Source organism: Meriones unguiculatus, chromosome 8, assembly GCF_030254825.1.
Source record: "Meriones unguiculatus strain TT.TT164.6M chromosome 8, Bangor_MerUng_6.1, whole genome shotgun sequence".
NCBI classification, from domain to species: Eukaryota; Metazoa; Chordata; class Mammalia; order Rodentia; family Muridae; genus Meriones; species Meriones unguiculatus.
Window position 1 is genome coordinate 85299781 of NC_083356.1, and position 20231 is coordinate 85320011.

At 40.5% G+C, this 20231-nt stretch overlaps 1 non-coding gene across 1 annotated transcript; it reads left to right on the plus strand.

The window, feature by feature from the left end:
- The first annotated feature begins 10245 nt into the window (after positions 1–10245).
- On the plus strand, positions 10246–10352 carry LOC132656080 (U6 spliceosomal RNA). Its single transcript, XR_009594025.1, has one exon. It is a non-coding gene; the product is annotated as a U6 spliceosomal RNA (small nuclear RNA).
- Positions 10353–20231: the final 9879 nt, after the last annotated feature.

Below are 20231 nucleotides of genomic sequence, written 5' to 3' on the forward strand. Positions count from 1 at the left end.
AATTTTGAAAAGATGCAAAAGTGACTTTGTTGACCTGTCCTTCCCTTCTTCCATGAACTTGACCTTAATGAGAGGTCCATTCCTCCAGCATCTTCACTAGAAAAGACCCTCCACAATTCTACCCAAACTCCTTAGAGCAGCTCATGAAATGTTCATCTTGCATTATGGTCACAGGACAGTCAAGTTTCATTGTATTAACTTTCAAGCATGCCTGCTTTTAAATAGGGAGTAACTCTTAGTTACAAAAAAACAAAAACAAAAAACAAAAACGAAATTCCAGTTATTTTTTTTTAATTTCTCAACATCAGCTCAACAAAACAAAGCGATGTGTTCATTACCTTTGAAAACTCGTGACGAACTAAGTCACCAACCCTTAAAGTCTGCTTTGTTCCTCACCCTCCTGCTCTTGACTGCCCTCATCATCATCCAAGCCCACCCGACATTTTCTATATTGTTGTGCCTTTATTGAGTGGCAGTGGGGGGAGGGCTACATACAAAGAGGCTGCTAAAAGTTGGTAAGTAGTATTCACACACGAATCTCCAACCCAGAGCTGTTAGAAATTATGTTTATGATTCAATAAATGGGATTTTTGACTGTTGCCCAAACTGTGCCCCAGCATGACCTGGGTGAAGTAATCCTACTAGGGGTACTATTTCTGGATGCCATAAATCTAAGCTTCTGGCTATTTCTAGTCATTAAACATCCCACGGAACTTTTCCTAACACTAAGGGGTTTTAATCCCCAGCTTCTGGCCAAATTCCAAGTGGAATAATTATGTTCTCTCACTGTACCTAAATTCTCATATGAAAGCATGAGGGACACTTTTATTGTATCTTCTCCACAATTAAGCTACAGTCCGTTGAGTATGCTGTGTAGATTTTAACACGGTAGAATGCAAGTTTAGATAATGCTGTAAGTTGCATTTCCAGTCAAACTCAGTCCAGCCGTTGCTTTTCTTCAGGGTCTTCAAAATAATTTGTGTGCTAAAATAAAGTCAATCAGCGCTAATTGTTATGCCATCCTCAATGGCAGGGATCAGAACCCAGGAGTTCCCTCTAAGAGTCCCTTTTCTAACAGCAGGAAAATAGAAGATCGCTGCCTGAATTTCATTATTGCTCAGATGGTTGTTTGGGAATTCAGTTTCAACTCAGAAACACACAAAATGTTATAGGCAACTTGAATTCATTAGCTTCTTTTGATTATATGGGAAGTTAAGAATGAAAGCCTGGTCTTTCAGGACACCAAACCCTCATGACTGAAGTTTCCAGTTTATAGTTGTAGAGGGAAAAGAATATCAATTTTTCAAAGGTCTAACCACCTAATATTCAAAAAGATAAACAAAATGGTCTCACTGAGGAGTTCCTAAAGTCTAAAAGGCCTTTAAATGGTCCACAAATAACAGCTGCTCTCACCAGAGAAGGGATCTGGCAGGCATCTAGTCTCAGGGTCAAGGGATGGAAGAGAGAAACAGAAACACTAGCAGCAGATGAGGACAAGAGTGGAGAGCACTGCGATGGAGACATTAGCTGAGGGTGCTCCCAGTGTGGGCATCCCAGATGAAAAAGACTCGACTATCCTCCCCCACCTCACCCCCAGGAAAACAATAGTCATAGAGATGTAGAATTTTGCTTTTACTGCCATTCAAATGCCCTGATTCCTTTTGGATACTGTGTATCAAATAACCAGTGCTCTTTAGTCAGGGCAGAGGAAAGGCTCTTTGGGAAATGCTCTCACCGTCTCTGATTGGTGTTCATGTTCAGATGTTGAGGAGGTTCAAGTGTCCAGCAGGTGACCCAGGGGAGGTGTGCATATGTACAATCATGTGAGAATGGAGCAGCATATCCAGAAAGAGGCAAAACTTAATGGTATTGTTTAAATAAAGTTTACATTGAGAGTATAGGGTTTATAATCCTAGCACCTGGGAAGCAGAGACAGGAGGATTAGAAGTTCAACACCATCGTGGGTGATATAGTGATAACTTGACTCAGAGAGAGAAAGTATAGAATTCATACACCCCACTTGCATCCCTTCCACACTTTTGGCGCCATGACTCTCTTGTTCCATGCAGAGGGATAATGGAGAGCAATTCTGTAACTTCAAAATTCAGTTCCTTTGCAAGTTTTCCTTTTCTCAAAATTTCATTTATTGTTATAAAAAAAAACATTCTTATATGTCTGAATAGAACTCAAAGCTGAATGGACCTTCAAGTGCTAAAGAAAATTTTTTTTTCTGGCCAATAAGGCAATAAATACCTAGTTTCACCAAATTAAGATGCAAGAGAGGTTTGATCTGAACTGGGAAAGCTTAGGAAAAGAGCTGCAAAGATTTAATAAAATAACATATATAGTGCTTTATTGTTCTGCTTCCACGAGTATGCAGGCTTTCTCAAGAAAATACAACAAATGAGAAAACTATAAAAATTCATTTGGTGAAAGCCTATGAGTTGCATTCTTATTTAAGCTGTTTCCACTTTTCCCCCCTCTTCAAAATTTGAAGCACTGTCTTTAAAACTGCTACATAACCAGAAGGGTTGGCAGAATTGGGACTAGAGTAAAATAAGATATGATTTGTAAAAGCATCTTCGTGTATTTGAATGAGGTGTGCTCCCCCCTCTAACTTACTCTGTAAAATGGCTCTTACGGCAGTTGTTAACACCATCCTGTGATGAAGCAATGTGCTATCTCTCTAAGTAATATTTGCATTTTGGATCTCATTTCTAATTGTGGAATGAAATATTCTGTTCCAGATAAAAGAATTTTAAGTTTAAGCCCAGAAATTATTTTTGAACTTTATTTGATCACCTTTTTTTTTTTTTTGAGCTTAAAAGGAAGACTCATAGAATATTAGTGGTTTTTTCTTGGGAAAATATCATCTTCCTGAAATTTTGCTTTCTACAATTACATTGTTTTACATTACGTATGTTAATCATGTTAATCGATGCGTTTGGAGCCTGTAGGGAGCAGGAAGGGCTTGAAAGTTTATCTAATCCAATATCTTCAACTCTGATTTTTTTTCAAGTAATAAAATCCACAGCTATCTTGTAACAAATCTTTGAGACAAACAGCTCAGTGTTTCATAATGTCCTCTCTCTCCTGAATCTCCAGCAATGACACAGTAGATAACTGTCTTGGTGTGTACCTTTAGACAGCAGTCCAAAGATGCAGGCTTTGGCATGATGCTGTGAGGTCGCCCACCACAAATTGTGTTGTTTTCTTAAGACTGGTCATGGCTGTACTTCTAAGCCTTCATGCTCTAGTCATTTCTCTTCATTGGCCAGAGGAAAGATGTGTATGACCACAAGCTGGGATCTGGAATGAAATTTATGGTTCTTGAAAGACAGAAGACCACAGCTCCACAAGAAAGATACTAAACTGGATTTTATTGGCCCATTTTTCCAATGAAGAATTAAACCATAGAAATAGACACATACCTATGTTAAGATGACATTGTCATCAGCCCACTTCTCAAACAATTATTCAGATCTTCTGTATACAATATTTACTAGATTTCTCTTCCAATTAGTAAATATTATATGGAGCTGTTGATGGATGGTAAGAATAAATTACCCAAGGAGAGGTGTGAAATTCATTCTGACTAGTAGCAGACATCATATAGACCCTGACTTGTTCTAAAAGGCTTCACATTCCAAAGCCAGAGGTCACAAGTTGCTCATGACATGACAGAAATTATATTTTAACAAATGTATATGATGTCAACTCCTGTTGTCCTGTGGATCCATGATGTCATCTCAATGTAATTAAGTCATAAAAGCTTCCATAGTCTCCTACTAAAATATGGCTAACATTTGACTAAGCTGTTAGATGCTACAACCAAGAAAAGAGCAAGTCCAAATATATAATCTACATATCTCATATGCTATGGTAGATAAGAACTTACCATGCTTTCAAGAAAAAAAAACTGCAGCTGTATGATTAGGTTAAAAAAAAGAAGTGTTGAGGACTTAGAATGAAAGAATAATTTAGAAAATAAAATATGAGCAACATATAAATACCATAATCTTATCAGCTTTTGATAAATCACATGTTAGAAATAAGAATGTATCTTGAGAAATCTAGGTAGGATCAATCCTGTGGGGACACGGTGTCATGGCCTTATCATTGTTTTTAATTGTTGTGCATTTGTCAAAGAGGGATATATTATATTATAGAGTATATCTCATGCCACAGAAGAAAACATCAGTAATTTGGCTTAAATCAGGAAGCCCACAACCATGTCATGAGATCTGAGCAAAAGCAGGCAGAATGGGGCATCAGACACAGGCCGGGGCGGAGACTTCCATTGAACTTCAGATCCTTGAAAAGTTACCCACATCTTCACTGAAGTATGTTCTTCCAGGAGAGACCTGATGGTAACTCCCTTCTAGGAGATAATGCCAGGAAAAGTCCATGATACCTTGAATCACCAGTGACAACAGGCATCATGGTGCTTCTACAGGGTCAAGCACACATTTCATGTAGAAGTTACTTGAGAACATTCATTTCATTTAAGACTCTTGCATTTTGAACAACTTGGTTGGCATTATTACCCTCTTCAGTCACTTCTCTTCCCAGTCCAGCGGGAACCGGAGAAAAAGGAAAAGCTCTGCACCAGAGTGTTTTGTTAGTTACCTCGGCTAAGAAAAGGACTGAATTTGCCAGCAGTCTTAGCGAATTCAGACCTTTCTGGAGTGGTAGCTTACAGGTAGCTAGTGGTTGACTCAGTCCATCCTTGGTATAAACTGAGCAAACTATATATATTGAAGAGGTATGGAAAAGATAGGCCAAGAGAGCTAAGCAACCTGAAAGGCTCGTGAATTTCTATCAAAGTAAAATAGTTTCTTTATTTATAACTACGTGATAGGAGATCATTTCTCTGAAGAAAAAAAAGAAGAAGAAGAAGAAGAAAAAGGGAAGAAAAATGTTTGGAGAAGGAAATAGAACAACTTAAGTGCCCATTAGCTAACAGAATTAAATTCCAATCTCAATGTAAAATATGAACTTAATTATTTGTTGTTCCATTGGGAGGGGGGCTGAAATTGTCCTCTTGATACTTCCTTGCATGGGAAATAGCACTAGGATGTTTTGTGTGTAAGAATGTCCACTGATCAGCAGACAACCAGGAACCAGGAATGAGAGATACTTCAGAGAGCAAGAGAGATTTGCATAGTGGTGGCTCTCTGTGAAGAGAGTTGGGATGGCTGGCTTTGTTGGGTCACACCTAGAACAACTAAGTTGAGAAGCCCTCTCAACTGTCCTGGCTTCATTGGATATTTTTACAAAATCAAAATAACTTGATGAAACAAGAATGCTCCCTGACTCCCTGCTTTCAGTCTTAGAAATCTCCAGACTTTAAGAGGCACATGTCTATATTCCCAGCGTTTAGAAGGCTGAGGCAAAAGAATCCACAGTTCAAGACCACCTTCACTTACATAGTGCATTCAAGGTCAGTAGGTGGTATGTGAGACATAAGTGGTATGTGTCTCCAATTTTTTTAACTTAGGAACAAATTAAATCTAAAATACCAAATTCATCTAGTGTTTCCCATAAATAAACACATGATTGGCTATAAGATTAGTTTAATGCTCAGACCCCAAAAATAACACCCCAAACAATTAACATCTAATTTCTTAAATGCTATTTGAGAGATTAATTTATATAAACACTATGTATTGATATACTTTATCCTTCAGTGTAGTTTATTGGGCAATGAAAACTTGGCTAAAATCCTAGCCAAGAGGATCTGAAGTACAAATACCCATGCCACTCTGGCTAAAGATAGTTGCAATGCCATCAAAATGATGCGCTTACTTTTTCAAAAGCATCAGCGCGAGGCATTTGCAAATGTGCCAAACTCTCCAAAAACTTTTTGCAAGGAAAATGTTTGAGGATAGAAATAGAAAGCTATGCTGTAAACTAAAAGCAGCCTTGCAAGTAATTACATGCCCACTTCTCAGGGTGATGAATGACACCCGCTCATGCTTTTTCTACTGTTCCTATGACTTATGAAAAGATTATAGGTAATCTTTCCATTGATACTAATAATGTTGCATCAGGGCCATAAATGTCAGCCTGGAATAAAAGAACCCTGAGTATGATCTAGAGCCAAAATAGGTGGTGAGAGAGCGAAGCAGCTGAACTGTTAGGCTGAAAAATAAGGGGTCCATGGAGGCCGAGTGGAGAATCAATGAAGATCAGTGAGGATCATTCCGCTGGTAGTACAGCTGTGAGAAATAAAACTCAACTCTGATCAAAATTGCAATTGACAACCTGAAGACAAATGGAGGGCCAGAGACAGACAGCTCCTTGAGAAGGCTTGGCACCCACGAGTTTAGTCGGAGCAGCATGCAGGGAAAATAGAATGCAGATGGGGATAGAGGCGGCCGAGGAGTGGTAAGAGAGGAGCCTGCGAACACCAAGCTTTCCAGGTGAACTTCAATGTGACTGGTAGGTAGGAGGCCTTGTCAGCTGTAGATGCTCAGAGACGGTCTCTCGGGGAGTGCGTGAGGTTCTGTCTTCTTCAGCATGGTGTGATGCTGTTTCCGAGCCCCACAACTCAAAAGTCTTTGACTTTCTTTATCCTTCCTTCCCAGATGAACTGCAGTTCCTCGGGGACAATTCTCTCGCACTGGGAACCTCCCCTGAAGACCGGTGGGTTATGGGCTCTTTAATAGGGCACATGCTTCCGCCAACGTCCCAAGAAAAGTCATCCAAATATTGATTTTTGCTATCTTTCATACAGTTCACAGTTTTTGGAGTGGCAAAAGTTGTCTTTGCCTTGTTACAACTTCTACTTTAGTTTAAGCCAACCTTGTTTATCTTTTGACTAATAAGCCATATCCACTAGGTCCACTCTGGCAAGGCAAAATTGCTTATGGCTGCTCAAAAGACTCTTTTTTCTTTTAAAGTTCAGAAAATTTATAGAGTTTCTTGTGAATATCAAGTCCAATCTCCCTCCCATATGGGAGGCACTTCTAAAGCAATCTTGATCATTCAAACTCAGTCTTGCCATTCTTTGTGGGCCAGCTTTTTCTAAAGGTTATTTTATAATATTTTCAATTGGTTTGCCCTATCTCTCCTTTTCTGGTTTTTGGTTTTGGTTATGGTTTTGGTTTGAGTAGCCATGGCTGTCCTGGACTTGCTTTGTACATAGGCTAACCTCAAATTCACATATTTCTTCCTTCCTTTGCCTCAGTCTCCACAAATGCCAGGGTTGCCTGGCTCTGTCTCTACTTCTTCAAGGAACACATATAGCATTGTAGTCATGACAGTGTCACAGACTGTTACTTCCCTGCTTAAACTTCGAAGTCTCCTACAAGTTAAACTACCCACTGCTCTCTCATTTAAATTACAGGATAATGGCTGTACTTTTGCCATACAGCTATCATCCTCTGTATACTCTCCTTCTGTCAGTGCTCACCATTGTGTGGTACCCAGACCCAATATTATGCTGTTATCTAAGCAAAAACAAAACAAAACAAAAAACTGATTTCCTATTGACTTCTGACCTCACACATGCAGTCATGGCATTTTTGGGTGTGTGTGTGTGTGTGTGTGTGTGTAACTGTACACATGATAGTAAAGAAATAAAACATAATTTTAAGAATAAATAGAAAGGAAAATGAAGCCAGGACAAGCTCAAGAATGCCCCAGAGCAAGGAAAGACCATATGACCAAGGGTAATCTTCAACTAAGAGGGGATGAAAACCTTACTAAAAAAAAAAAAAAAAAAAGGAGAAGAAAGACAAGATCTAATAATCAACAAAAGGTAAGCTGCCATTAGATCAGAAATGGAAACAGCAGACTAAAATAAGTCAGTTATGATCCCCCCCCAAACCTTCATTTTAACTGAATAATGCCCACTCTATTTGTTACAATAACACATAAGTGATAACAATAGAACATAGTGACACATGCCCCCTGGATGGGGCATCTATGTGTAAAGTCCACGGCAGCTGTACGTGTGTGTGTGTGTCACTAAGGAGCCATAGCAGCAAAAATCAGAACGAGAGCTAGTAAAGGGGGAAGGTGTCCAGAAGCAGCAGCATCAACCTAGGAAGAGAATTTTTACCCAGTCATCAGTAGCGGTGATGGAAGATGGTGGGTGGGGGTGTGTGAGTGCTCTCAAGTATTGGCTGCCACAGAGTCTGCAGATGAAACCACTCATGGTAGGTCCAAGCACAGTGCAGTTAACCACACTGGCATGTGCTTCCTAGAAGATGCTGGAGTCCTGCATTCACTTCTGCCGCCCATGAGAACAACTTATTTGTTTGTGCTGGAAAGAGGTTCACTGGAGCAACACAACACTGGGGTAATTCAGAGGCATTAACGTAGCTTTGGAATTAGGCATTCTTTCAGAGGAACAGGAGCAAATGATATTGAAAGACCAGAAAAGATATCGAAGGCCCTGGAAGCACAGGCAAGTCCACCAATCAAGGCTTAGGAAAATCCCAGCCATGAGGCCGGAAGGCGAAGATTGTTTCTCAGAAGCCATGGGCAGTGGTAGCAACAAGACAGGACCCAGAAACTAGAGTATGGAGTTCTAGGAAGACTCTAATCTAAGGCATAGAATCTAGGGTTGGCAGGAAAGTGGAGAGGCAGAAATTTGGTAATAAACTTAAGGGTTAGAAGAATAGCAAGGGACTGATTGCTTAATGTGAAACACTGAGTAGGGATGCTAGCCTGTAATCAGGGTGGTCATACATGAAGACGTGTGACCCTGCAGGAGCTTCCAGGAACTGCTGCTCTGAGAGTAGAGAGTGTGTGAAATGTAAGAATAGGGGTGGTGTGTAGAAACAACTCTGCTGGAATTTTACTGAAATGAGAGAGAGGGAGAGAGTTAGTTGAGAAGGAGAAACAAAACAAAACAAAACAAAACAAAAAACCCCAGTCTGGTCCAGAGTGTTTCTGTTCGTGTTTTAGTAATGGAAACAAAAGCATCTATAAAACAAAAAGGCAATGGAAAGAGGCACTCATGAAAATACCCATAATGTGCCACTCCCCCACCTCCCATGGGAAAGAAGATGCTGTATAAAGGTTATGAACATGGTGCCTTGGACAGGAACTTGTTTAAAGTTGAAGCTTCTCAGAAGGGGGCAGGCCGGGGAGGATGCCAGAGTCTGAAGCAGTTTTTCCTTCCTCCATCTTGTAAACTGTAACAAGTGTTTCTCTGCCGGGCTCCATCAGCTCAGCAATGAGGGAGACTACGAGCTCTTTCTAGCTTGTAATTGATCAGCCCTGAGTAAAGCACAGACGTGTGAAAGAGAAGAATCCTTGAGAAAGGGGCATTTGGAATACTTCAATACGCATCGTGAGTGAGCAAGCAACATAACCCAGTGATAGCGTCATGTGTGAGTCAAATGAGAATCAGCTGAAGGACTGCAGGCCAGGAGAGGCTGCAGAGCACAATGGCCAGGTTTACTGTAAAGCCAGCATTACATTTTGGCTCTGCCTCTTATGAGTATGGGATTTTGGACAACCTGCTCAATCTCTGTACATATATCTTCTCCTCTGTAAGATGAGAGTGACTGCTGTCTTGAGATTTTCATAAGAAAATAAGAGATTAATGAAGAAAGCCCATAGATAACACATGCCTAACACGTGACGCCTTGTCCAGCCAACCCATTTGTCAAAAAAGCTCATCATGCCTGAAAAAAAAAATAAGAAATTGAGAGCAAATTCTTTAAAGCTCACAGTGGCTTCCAATAACCAGGGTGTCACAATCTTTCTTACAGGGCCATTATCTCCAAGGGAGAATAGAGAAAGCAGTTAATGGAAAAGAGTCCCAGGAAGACAAGGAATTGACTGCTTCTGTGGGCCAGGCAGGTATCTGCCTAAAGGAATGAGGAGATAGAGAAAAAAGCAGAGGCCATTTGATAGTGGGCCCAGAAGATGGTGACACTAAAGTTCCAAAGCCTGGGGAGTAAACTTCCTGGGTTCAAGAGCCAGGAAGCTGATCAAATGAAACAGGAGGCTGATCAAATGTGGTTAGAGAAAAGAAATGGTTTGAAGAATCGAAAGGGATCCCAGAGAAAAGTCAAAAGTGAGAAAAAGGGGGAAAGTTGGGATGCTAAGGAAGTCTCTGAAATGAAGAGCAAGACTATTTCCTGACAAAGAAGGAACTTCAGATGGTAGACAGGAGTGTTTTCATTATACAGTTTTGGAAGTTTTTATGATTTTGCCATCTCTCTACATTATTAGGTAAAGAAAAACATTTAATAAGGACAAAACTGTAATGAAATTTGAAGAGTGCTTACTTTAGCAGCACACATACTAATACTGAAAGAGTAAAGAGAAGATTCACATGGCCGTTGTACAAGAATGGCATGCAGAATTGCATGGTGTAGAATATTCTTTAACACACAAAAGTAAAAGAAGATGATTTCTGAAGAAGAAGAAAGCAGAGAAGGATAGAGAAGGAAAGTCAAGTAGGAGTAGCAATACACATATGTGTCAAAAGTCATAAATAAGTTCTTTTATATACTAATTAAGCTTATTAAAAACAGAAGTATATTTTTCTAAACACACACACAGGCATTGGAAAGTCTGTGGTCTAGTGGGATAGCTTGGCCTCTCAAGTTCTAATGGAAAGCAGGTAAAGCGTGTGCTCAGAGACTCATAGACTAAAAGGCCCAACCCAGAACTGGGTTGCTTGTCTTTCTCATACACATGGAGAGGTACTCAGTGCAGGCTGTAGTGGTGAGTGTGAGGCATCAGGTGGGTTTATAAGCAATTACTCAGTTATCATAACTCTTAAGTGTTCACCCGGATCTTCAGTTCTTGCCATGAGACCCTGTGAGAAAGATGCCATAGTTTCATCCATTTTGCAGACAAGGAAGAGCACATACATGACATCAGTTGTCTTCCATCACCATGCCAGGCAGTGGCAGCAAAGCTGACTCCCAGGCAGCCACGTTTGTCACTTTATGGATAAATTTCAAAGTGAGGATAAGCTATCAGAAAATGGCCTTGTGTTTTGCAGTCAGACGGAAATATATTAACTCTTTTTTTGTGTGTGATAGTTTATTCCGTGCAACAGCCCATTTTTATTATTGCATTAGCTTGTTTTAAAATCTTCCCGAGGCATGTGTTTGGGGATGCACTGCGGAAAAGGTAAAATAAGTTGGGGGCTTCAAGTAATGAAAAAGAAAGTTGTACAAAGTGTCAGTTTCCTGAGCATAGTGAGTATGGGAAAGTTTAGCAGTGAAGTCTCAAAATGTAACTGTAGCTTGGTAGCACCATTAAATATGTATACTGTGAGCTTTCTGACAATTGTATTAATCCCTTTACAAAGCCTTCATAGGCCCCATCACAGAGGCATGGATGCTGTTTTGATCTATTTATTACTCTTAAGTGTTCAGAGAACTGTCCCTATTTTCTAATTAACACTTTTAGAGATAAAAAGGCATGTATTAAATCAATCTGAATGATGGTTGTTTGTGAATCCCACAAGATAAGGCAATTTGCATGTTCACTTTGTACTTACAAACTAAATCTGCCCATCTCCAAAGCAGTCCCTTCGAATGTAAACCTTTTGTGTGTATTTGTAACTTGAAAGCAAGTTTGGCCTACTCAGAAGCCGTACCAATTATCTAAAGGTCTTCATTACCGAATACAATTAAGATTCAGAAATATTAGGCACTTTTTATATTGTTTGCTGCAGAATTTGAGGTAGCAACTTTTAAAAATGCCCAGGATTACAGATTATTACCTTTTAATGGGAGAATAACACAACTCATTTCCCCCAGCAGTTGACTGCCTTCAAAAGTAACCAGTTGCCACTCACTTGGGGTAAAGGCGCTTTGATATGAATTAAATTGCTTGCTGATGAAATGCACTTTTCAGCGACCTGTTTGAGTTGTGGCTGACGCTATAGCTTGATCTGTGATGGGAATTCCAGCTCTAGAGCGAGTGCACACTGGTGATTCATTATTGGATTTCAGTCCTGATGAGTCAGCACTGTGTGATGTCTACCAAATTGGGCCTTCCAGAACAATGGCACTTCTTTCATTATTCAGAAACCTTTGTTGCCAGTACAGGCTATTGTTTCCACATGGTTACAGTGGGGTGTGTTCACACTTGGAGCTCCCATCAGATAGGATTTCTTAGCTCTTCCAGGATGTCTTCATTAGACTTTATGTGCCCAATCAACTTTGAATCCACTTATAAAAAGCCCAGTCTTCAAAACACAGGGTCCTTCATCTTTCTAAACAGTTCAACCTGGGCTTTCCCTTTGCCAAGTAAGCCAAGAAACCAGAACTATACCATGTTATCTAGTGAAAATGCTGTCTTACTTTTCTCCCCCTCCCATCTAAGGAAAACAAAATGCAATACCACACATCCATTGGTCTCTGCTGACCTGCTCTATTAGTGAGAAGAACTGAAAAAAAAAAAAAAAGCTGTCAACACGGGGGCAAGATGATGGCAGTGTGGCATTAGATTGTTTGGAGTGAAAGTAGAAGGGTTTTCTTCATCCAGCAATTGTTTATTGTTCTTCCATTGCACAGCAGGTCCCGCTATAGGTGGTATGGTATGGTTACTGTCAATACAACTATAAACAAGAGAGTCTGGTCTCTGCGGAAATACTTTCTTGAAAAGCAAATGCATGTAAGCTCATGCATACATGAGGCTATGTCAGATCACAGTTTCTCAAGTCCTGGATACATCCACAAGGACTGAAACACCCTAATGTAAGAAAGCACAGCTCACTTACAAACTGCCTCCTCCAAGTACCATTCTGGGGTCACCTTCAGAAGCTCTTCCTTTTGTAGCACATCTTTCATATGCCAACTCTTCCTGGGGCCCCAGGCATAGTTTCCAGCTGCAGATTCAACCCAGACACCACAGAAATCTATCTTCTGAGTCAAAATTGAAATTACCAGCCAGTACACTTTTGCCAACTGTTCCAGGTATGTGACCGCTGCTCACCCATAGGAAAAGCAACCGCACATATTTGAGGACCTCATCTGTCACCATTATTAGATGATGAATAAAATCATGCTGTTTCATTATTATATAAGTGTAATCATGAAGCCAAGTGTAAACAAATAAACATATTAACAATTAAATCCTAAAGCAGTGGCTCAAAGCCTTTGGCTTTTGTTCCTACTGCAAAACACATGGCAACTGATATTCACATGTGGACACAGTTCTGTAAATGTGTAAGGCTCTACCCAATCCCCAAGAAGGTGGCTCTACCACCTCCAGATCATTCACAAAAAGCATGGAAACAACAGCCAGTGAGCAGTCAATCACAACAAGGACACTAACCTTGAGTACTCTGCCCTGGTTCGTTTTTCAATGAATCACTTGAAAATGATTATTAACCCCAAATTATTTGTGAAACACCTCCCAAGATAGCATGCATATGACACAATGGTGGGGCACGGGACCACTCACCCACAGACTGTCTTACAGTGAGGGAATCATGTGTACTCTGAATACAGAAATCCGTTGTATTGTAAAATACCAGTAACTAGGCCAGCCAGTGTTGTAGGAGAGTATTCAATTAGCCTTACTACTACAGTCTTCTCCTCCTAGGATTCCACTTTTCTCCATACCACAGAGATGGTAAAAGCAGGGTAGGTTGACTCTTTCTAAAGCAGGCACTGCCTTTCCAAGGAAGAGTCTTTGAAATATCCCCTGACGAGGAGTTGATACTTGGAAGTAGTTGCCTTAGGTCGAATGTTCTTGCGCTAGCTGTGAGCACTCACTTTGGTGGAAAGCGCTGTAGTCCCTGCCAGCCCCTCTAGTTCACAGATGTCTCAGGACACAGCCCCACCCTTGCGGGGCCCAGAACTTGGATTTATGGTGTATCAACACAGCAGACCTGTTATAAAACTTACAAAGGATGTCAACAAAAGGTAGGAAGTTTGCTGAGTTCAGTAAAATACATCTGAATGTGTGACATCTTCAAAAGCCTTTTAAAAGACATCTCTAGTTTTGTCCCAGGTAGGACATTCTGTTCCTTCTTGAATGGAGCCTTTGCTCCTTTAGGGTTTTTACATACCCTGTTTAACCATGAGTCCTTCTGAAAATATAAACTGAAAACACTTTCTTTCTTGTTCAATCCCATTATGCCAAATAAATAGGTAAATAAAGTGTTTTTTTTTTTTAATCTAAGTAGATATATAACAGGATCTAAGTATAGCTATACAGGGCCTCTGTGTAAAAAGCATGACATAGAGCAAAGAGAGCCTGTCTGTGTGGGTCTGGCCATGCAGTTAGTTACTGGGTAAAGTCAGAACTGTACATGAGGGCAAGTGATAAAACAAAATAGTATGACTGGAGAGCCTTATGGATTTTTAAATTAATAGTAATTGTTATTATAAAACTGGAAATATGTTCAGTGGAAAGGAAACTCATTATGTATCATGTCTATGCAAGAAAATGTTCCTTGTTGGGCCATATCAAATAAATGATAATATATCTGTTTGGAATTCCTTTGATAAGAAGAAAACTGTAATCTAAAGTCATATTTTTAAAATTCAACAAGAGGAAGAAGAGTATAATGGAAGACAGTAAAAGAGATCCAAAATCAAAACATTGGAAAAGAAAAGGAAAGGAAAGGGGAGATTAAAATAAGAATAGAATAAAATGCAAAAGTTCTGTCTATTCAGACACAACACATTCAGAGTGGATCTGCTGAAAGTTAGAACGCACAGGTGTCTTTTTAATTGTGATACATTGGGAAAATTCACACTGTTAAATGAGCCTCTGATTCTCACTTCTACCTGCATGATAGAGAAACACAGTTAGTATGCTGAGCTAAATTCCAAAAGATGCCAAAATTCAATGCATGCAGAGGAATGGGTTGCAGGATGCGGCTGTCTTGTGTTGCTTTAGTACTGGGGCTGAGAATCTGGGCATTTCTATCTTATATGGCACTAGAAGGATGCATGTGCTGTTTTCTCAGATTTGCAACATTATAGTGTGTGAGGGTCAGGGGACATGAGTGTCGGGCCTCTTCTGTCACCGTTTATAAAGCAGAGTCCATTATGTTGTTTCACTGCTGGGTAGTGGCTAGCTGTCCCATGAGGTCCCAGGCATTCTCCTGAGCCTACCTCCCATGTCACAGATTACAGATGGGCGTGCCTGGCTTTCCAAAGGTCCTGGGAGGTGAACTTACTCATATTTTGTAACAAGTACTGTACTCACTGAGCCAGATCTAAAGACCACTGTTATTTCTGTGTTAAAAATATTCTTAGGAGGTAGGAGAGATCTGTTGCTGTTTTTACAAAGACAAATCATTTAAAGGTTAAATACTCGAATCCAGCGCATGGTCCCCGTGATTGGAAGTGAGCAGAAGGCCAAGAAAATGGTAGAAAACTCGAAAACCTAATTTTTACTAAGCATGGGATCTTGGTTTTGAGAGAACATCTGGGAAGTTGAAGACGTGAAACTGAAAGAATGTTTTTCGCCACCACTGTGCAATGTAGGGATAAATGGCAAGTTAGTGTGTATGCTGTAGGTTAAGTACCTCAAGGGCATTTGCTTTATCAAACTACTGTTTACAAAAGAACTTGCCCTCTCTGGAAGTGTGGGAAAGCAAATCATTCTATTAATTGCAAACCTCTTCTGTTCCCCCCAAACCATTACCACTGTAAAGGATTTTGTCAAAGGTTGTGACTTCGGAGACCAGTAGTACTTGCTGACCACATGGTTCAAAGTTAGGATTTGAAGGATGTCTGTCTAACACATAAAGTGATTTACAGTTCTACAAGTGCTGACTATTCCTTTGTTTCTCCACTCATCAATCTAAAACGGGGGAAAATACAGAGAAGACATCTATTAAGGATTTGCTTGTCTGCACTCCATTACGGAACAGTTCTTGCCCACATTTAAAGGTTTATTTAACGACAATTTAAATATCAACAGATTCATATGCACGTGCATGAATAATGGAGGAAAGAAAAGGAAGGAAATGTTACGTAACTTCCTTTCTAAGATTTTGTTCAGAACACCACATCTGACTTGCACGGTTTGGGGGTTACTGTGTTTTAGACATATTCTTTTCTTCTTATCAGTGTCCTACACGGTGGACAAATGATGCTCTGTTTGTTGTAACTGAGAGATGTGTGTTGATGTTTATTCCTGATCAACCACGGTTGGTAACACAGCGATTTGTTGGCTGCTCTCTCCAAGCGGAGCTAGGCCCCAATTCCCAAAGGAAGCAGAGAACGGAAACAAAAGTGGCTACTAGTGCTGTTGCACCTGGCCAAGGCTTCAGGGAGTGGGAGGGAGCTCTTATTTCCTTTAACCCTGGTGGTTAGCATCTTTGTACTTGTTCTTAGTGCTTAAATGCATCCATAAATGTTCTGAGTCCTGAGTAACGTTATAACTCTTTTGTAGAGTACACAAAACTGAGGCCAAGAAAATGGTAGACACACACACACACCGAATTTGCCTAAATTCCCATTACTTCCATTCACTAACTAACAAGTGTGAGGATAAAGAACTGGCCTGCCTTCCTTTCAGCCCCAAACAACAGAAACAGACGCACACGCGTGGTAGCCTGCCTCACTGGCTCCTTCCGAATCTCCGCCATGTTTGGTCTTTCCAGCTCAGAACAACATGGGCCCTGCTTCTTCGCATCCCTGCAAAGGGCAGAATGAAAGCAGCTGGAAGGATGGATCTACTCGTAGCTCCTCCAGAGCAACTCGGATTTAACCAGACACCCTCCACAGTTAAACAACGCCTTGTGTCCTTGCTTAGAAAACCCTTGCTGTTCCGGGGAGCCCCGTTCTCTTTTAAACCTAGATGCAAACCACAGCCCTGGGATGGACTTCGTGTTCCCTCTTGTGTCATACGGGTGCTTCTCTGAAGGGCACCAGAATTTCCCTGGTACTTCAGGTCTGGCAACAGTCAGCGCCCCATCCTAAAAGCTGCCTGTGAGCCTCCTATCTCCCTTAACTGCTGCAAGAACCAAATGCTGGGACTAACTGTAATTCTTAGAGCATTTTCTGGATATTATCATAATAGGATTTTAGGCAGGTTTGACAAACATTTTCAGACCCACTGAATTGATAAGTGTCAAATAAATGAGGAAGTCACTGGGTAGCGTATGCATTGATCTGTCATCTATAGAACTGCAGATCAGATGGCGACGAGAACATTTTCAGCCTGGCTCTTCCCTTCCCCTGCTCAACGCACCAAATGAAGCGCCCATTTGCTGACTAGAAATTCACAGTTGAGGTCGGCTGATGATGCAGCGCAAAGAGGCCTGTTGTGTTCCTGTGCTGGCGGCTGAGCCATGCCAACCTTCACCTCTAAATAGCTCCATACTTGATTATGTGATATTTAGAAACAAAATTCAGTCACAATTCACTAATAACGTGCACCCTCGAAGGAGTGGGGGGAGGTGGGGATGAACAACTCAAAAGCAACAGCAGAACCTACACAGCTCACTACCGGATGTAACAGAAGAGCAAAACACTTAAAGTGCAAATTATAATAAATCAGGCTAGGCTATCACAAAAATACAATAATTTTTAGAGAGTGGAATTATTTCTCTGTCTCATCATAAAACCTTAGGAAGATAGGAGCTAACTTGTGCAAACAGAACAACAACAAAAAAACATCTAAAGCCAGAGAAGGTACAGTAGCCACTTTTCTTGAAAACAAAACAATCTCTTCGTGCCTGCCATTTGTCTGGATTCTTCCTCCGGGCAAGCTGGACAGCTGCACTGGTAGGTGTTTTAGTCATGGGTTGTAAGCCCCACCTGGCTAGATTTGTTTAGCAGACAGCTGGCAGAATTAAATAAAAAGAACGAGACACAAAATGCTTCCCCCAAAATAAATTTAAAAAAATTAAAAAATAAAAAATAAAAACACGGCTGAGAGAATACTTTCTAGATGGTTTAGCCTTTTGGAGGTTTATGGGCTTTTCTCAGCTTTTCCTTGCATGTACTCACATTCTTCCTGTGACTATATCTTGTGGATACTTTCTCTCAATTATAGCATCGTAGCTGGGGTAAAAATGTACATAAATGAACATAACAACTAAGCATGTCTTAAATGATTTCTTTTGCCGTTAGAAACACCAATTTCAAGTTTATAAGTTCCCGAGGATGACATCAGTTTTAAATTACCTTTTTTTATTTCTGCGTTTTCTTTGCTGTATTTTAAAGCCAATAAAATAGATTTTCTTCATCTGGAATGTACTTTCTCACTTAAAGATAAGAAGGAGTCTAAATTGTGGGAATGGCATCCCTTGGTATCTGTTTCTCTCACAGACATATCAAATATCTAATTTTTGGCGTGACTGCTGACTCCGACAGAGACAGAGGGATGACATAAACCAGCTTTGTGGTTACATGTTTCACTTTTAATCTCGTGGAATAAAACTCAGCGCTGAAATGTCCCTTTGCATGGGACAATTTGAGAGTTTTTCCAAAAGCCCAAGCGGAGGACCATTAACCTGGGTAGGCTTCGTACACGGCGCACACAGAAGTGTTCTGCCTTTTATGCAGCAGCCGTGAGGCAGATCTGCGCTCCTCGCTCAGGAGAGCTGTGAGAGCTGTGCTCCTCGCTCAGTCTGGAGCTACACACAATGGAAGTATAATCGGTGTTGGGAAGAGCCTTAACTGCAGAAGAGCAAGAGGAGGCTTACTCAATAACCAAGGCCCCTGTGCAGTTTGCCTCCTTCTATACATGCAACAAGGCTCGGGGAGGCTTTGGAAGGACCACCATGAGTTCAGTGCATGACACTGGGGGGATCCGGGATTTTCATTAAACACAGTAAATAGAGAATGGAAGGTTCAAAAACACCCAAAACAGTTTGGATACAGTCCTTGTTGGAAGAAGTCCATGAAAATTGATTCCAACTGCTTGTAAATGAGCAAGGGGAGGGGCGTGCTTATTTTAAAGACAGCACTGCATGGCAGACAGGAAACATTTATACAGTAGCCTCACTACCACCTATGAGATGACAGTGGTTCAAATCTATTTGCATAGCCCATGGAAATAGAGTGCATATTAAGGACCAGGGCAAGAAAATACTCTTTAGCTCATTACCTAATACTTGCTTTCCAGAGCAAAAGCCTGTCTTGGCCCCTGTCCACCCAGCCTATACATCTCACTAGGCAATGTAGACTTTATGGAGCCAGGCATGATCTGTTCATTGCAGGGGCTGAGCACTGATATCAATAGCATACATTTCAAATAGAAGGGAAGCCTGCACGGGCTTAATCCCCAGAGCCCAAGTAAACCAAGCATGGTCTCTGAGGAGGCTGCTGGTACAAAGCAAAAGACAGTGTTACTGTGCATGCTTTCCCAGGGTTAGCAAAGTGAGACTGATCCAAGACCAGGAAAACAAGCACGGTATGAACTGAGGTCACTCTAAGCTTCTATATGACCCTTAAAGATCATTCAATATTTCTGTCCTCTAACAGTATTTATTTAACAGGTAGATTAAAAAAAAATCACATCTCTAGACAGACCAGGACATTACTGCACATCTTTCAGGTATCAGTGGTGTGACAGAATTAAAAGCTGTAAAAACCCTTTGGAGAGTGCCACAGGGCTTTCATTTTTGTCCTCACACAGGTTTCCTCTACACAACCCCAACTAGAAAGAATTCCTCCTGAGCGTACATCTGATTCTAGACTAGTTTGTGCATGTTTCATACAAATACCCTGAGTCCAAAGTAGGCAACTGCTTTACTAAGGCAAACTCATTCTCTTTATTTTATTAAATACTTTGTTAAAGAGCCATTTAACTGTACGTTGACCTTCAATTTTTAACAGAATAAGCAACCACCAAGTGATATTTGAGTGTGAAAAGTAGTATCATTTCTCTCTGTTTTAGCAAACAGAAGCTGTTAAGCAGAAATAATGTAGACCACTTCAGAAAGCAAGTATTCCAGAAAGACAGTAGAAGGACCTCAAAATGCTGACTCTATTCACTGAAGCCTGTGAGAAGAAGGTCTTTGTAAGAGAGGTTAACATATGCTATGGGGATGCTAGAGTCTCGATCCTATCCATATTACTTCAGATCTTAACATATGCAATACTTAGCAGTATGTATATTATTTGTTGAGTGAAAAAAAAAGAGTATATATTCTTAGCAAGATTCCTTATTTTTTAAATTACTTGACCTAAATTTATAGCATAACAGACTTCCTCCACCAGCTAGAGTTTCAAGTCAGGACTTTTACTAATCCACCAGGTGTATATTTCTCCCCTTAAAGGACCAAAGAGGCTGCAAACTATATATTTACCCAGGAATCACCTTCC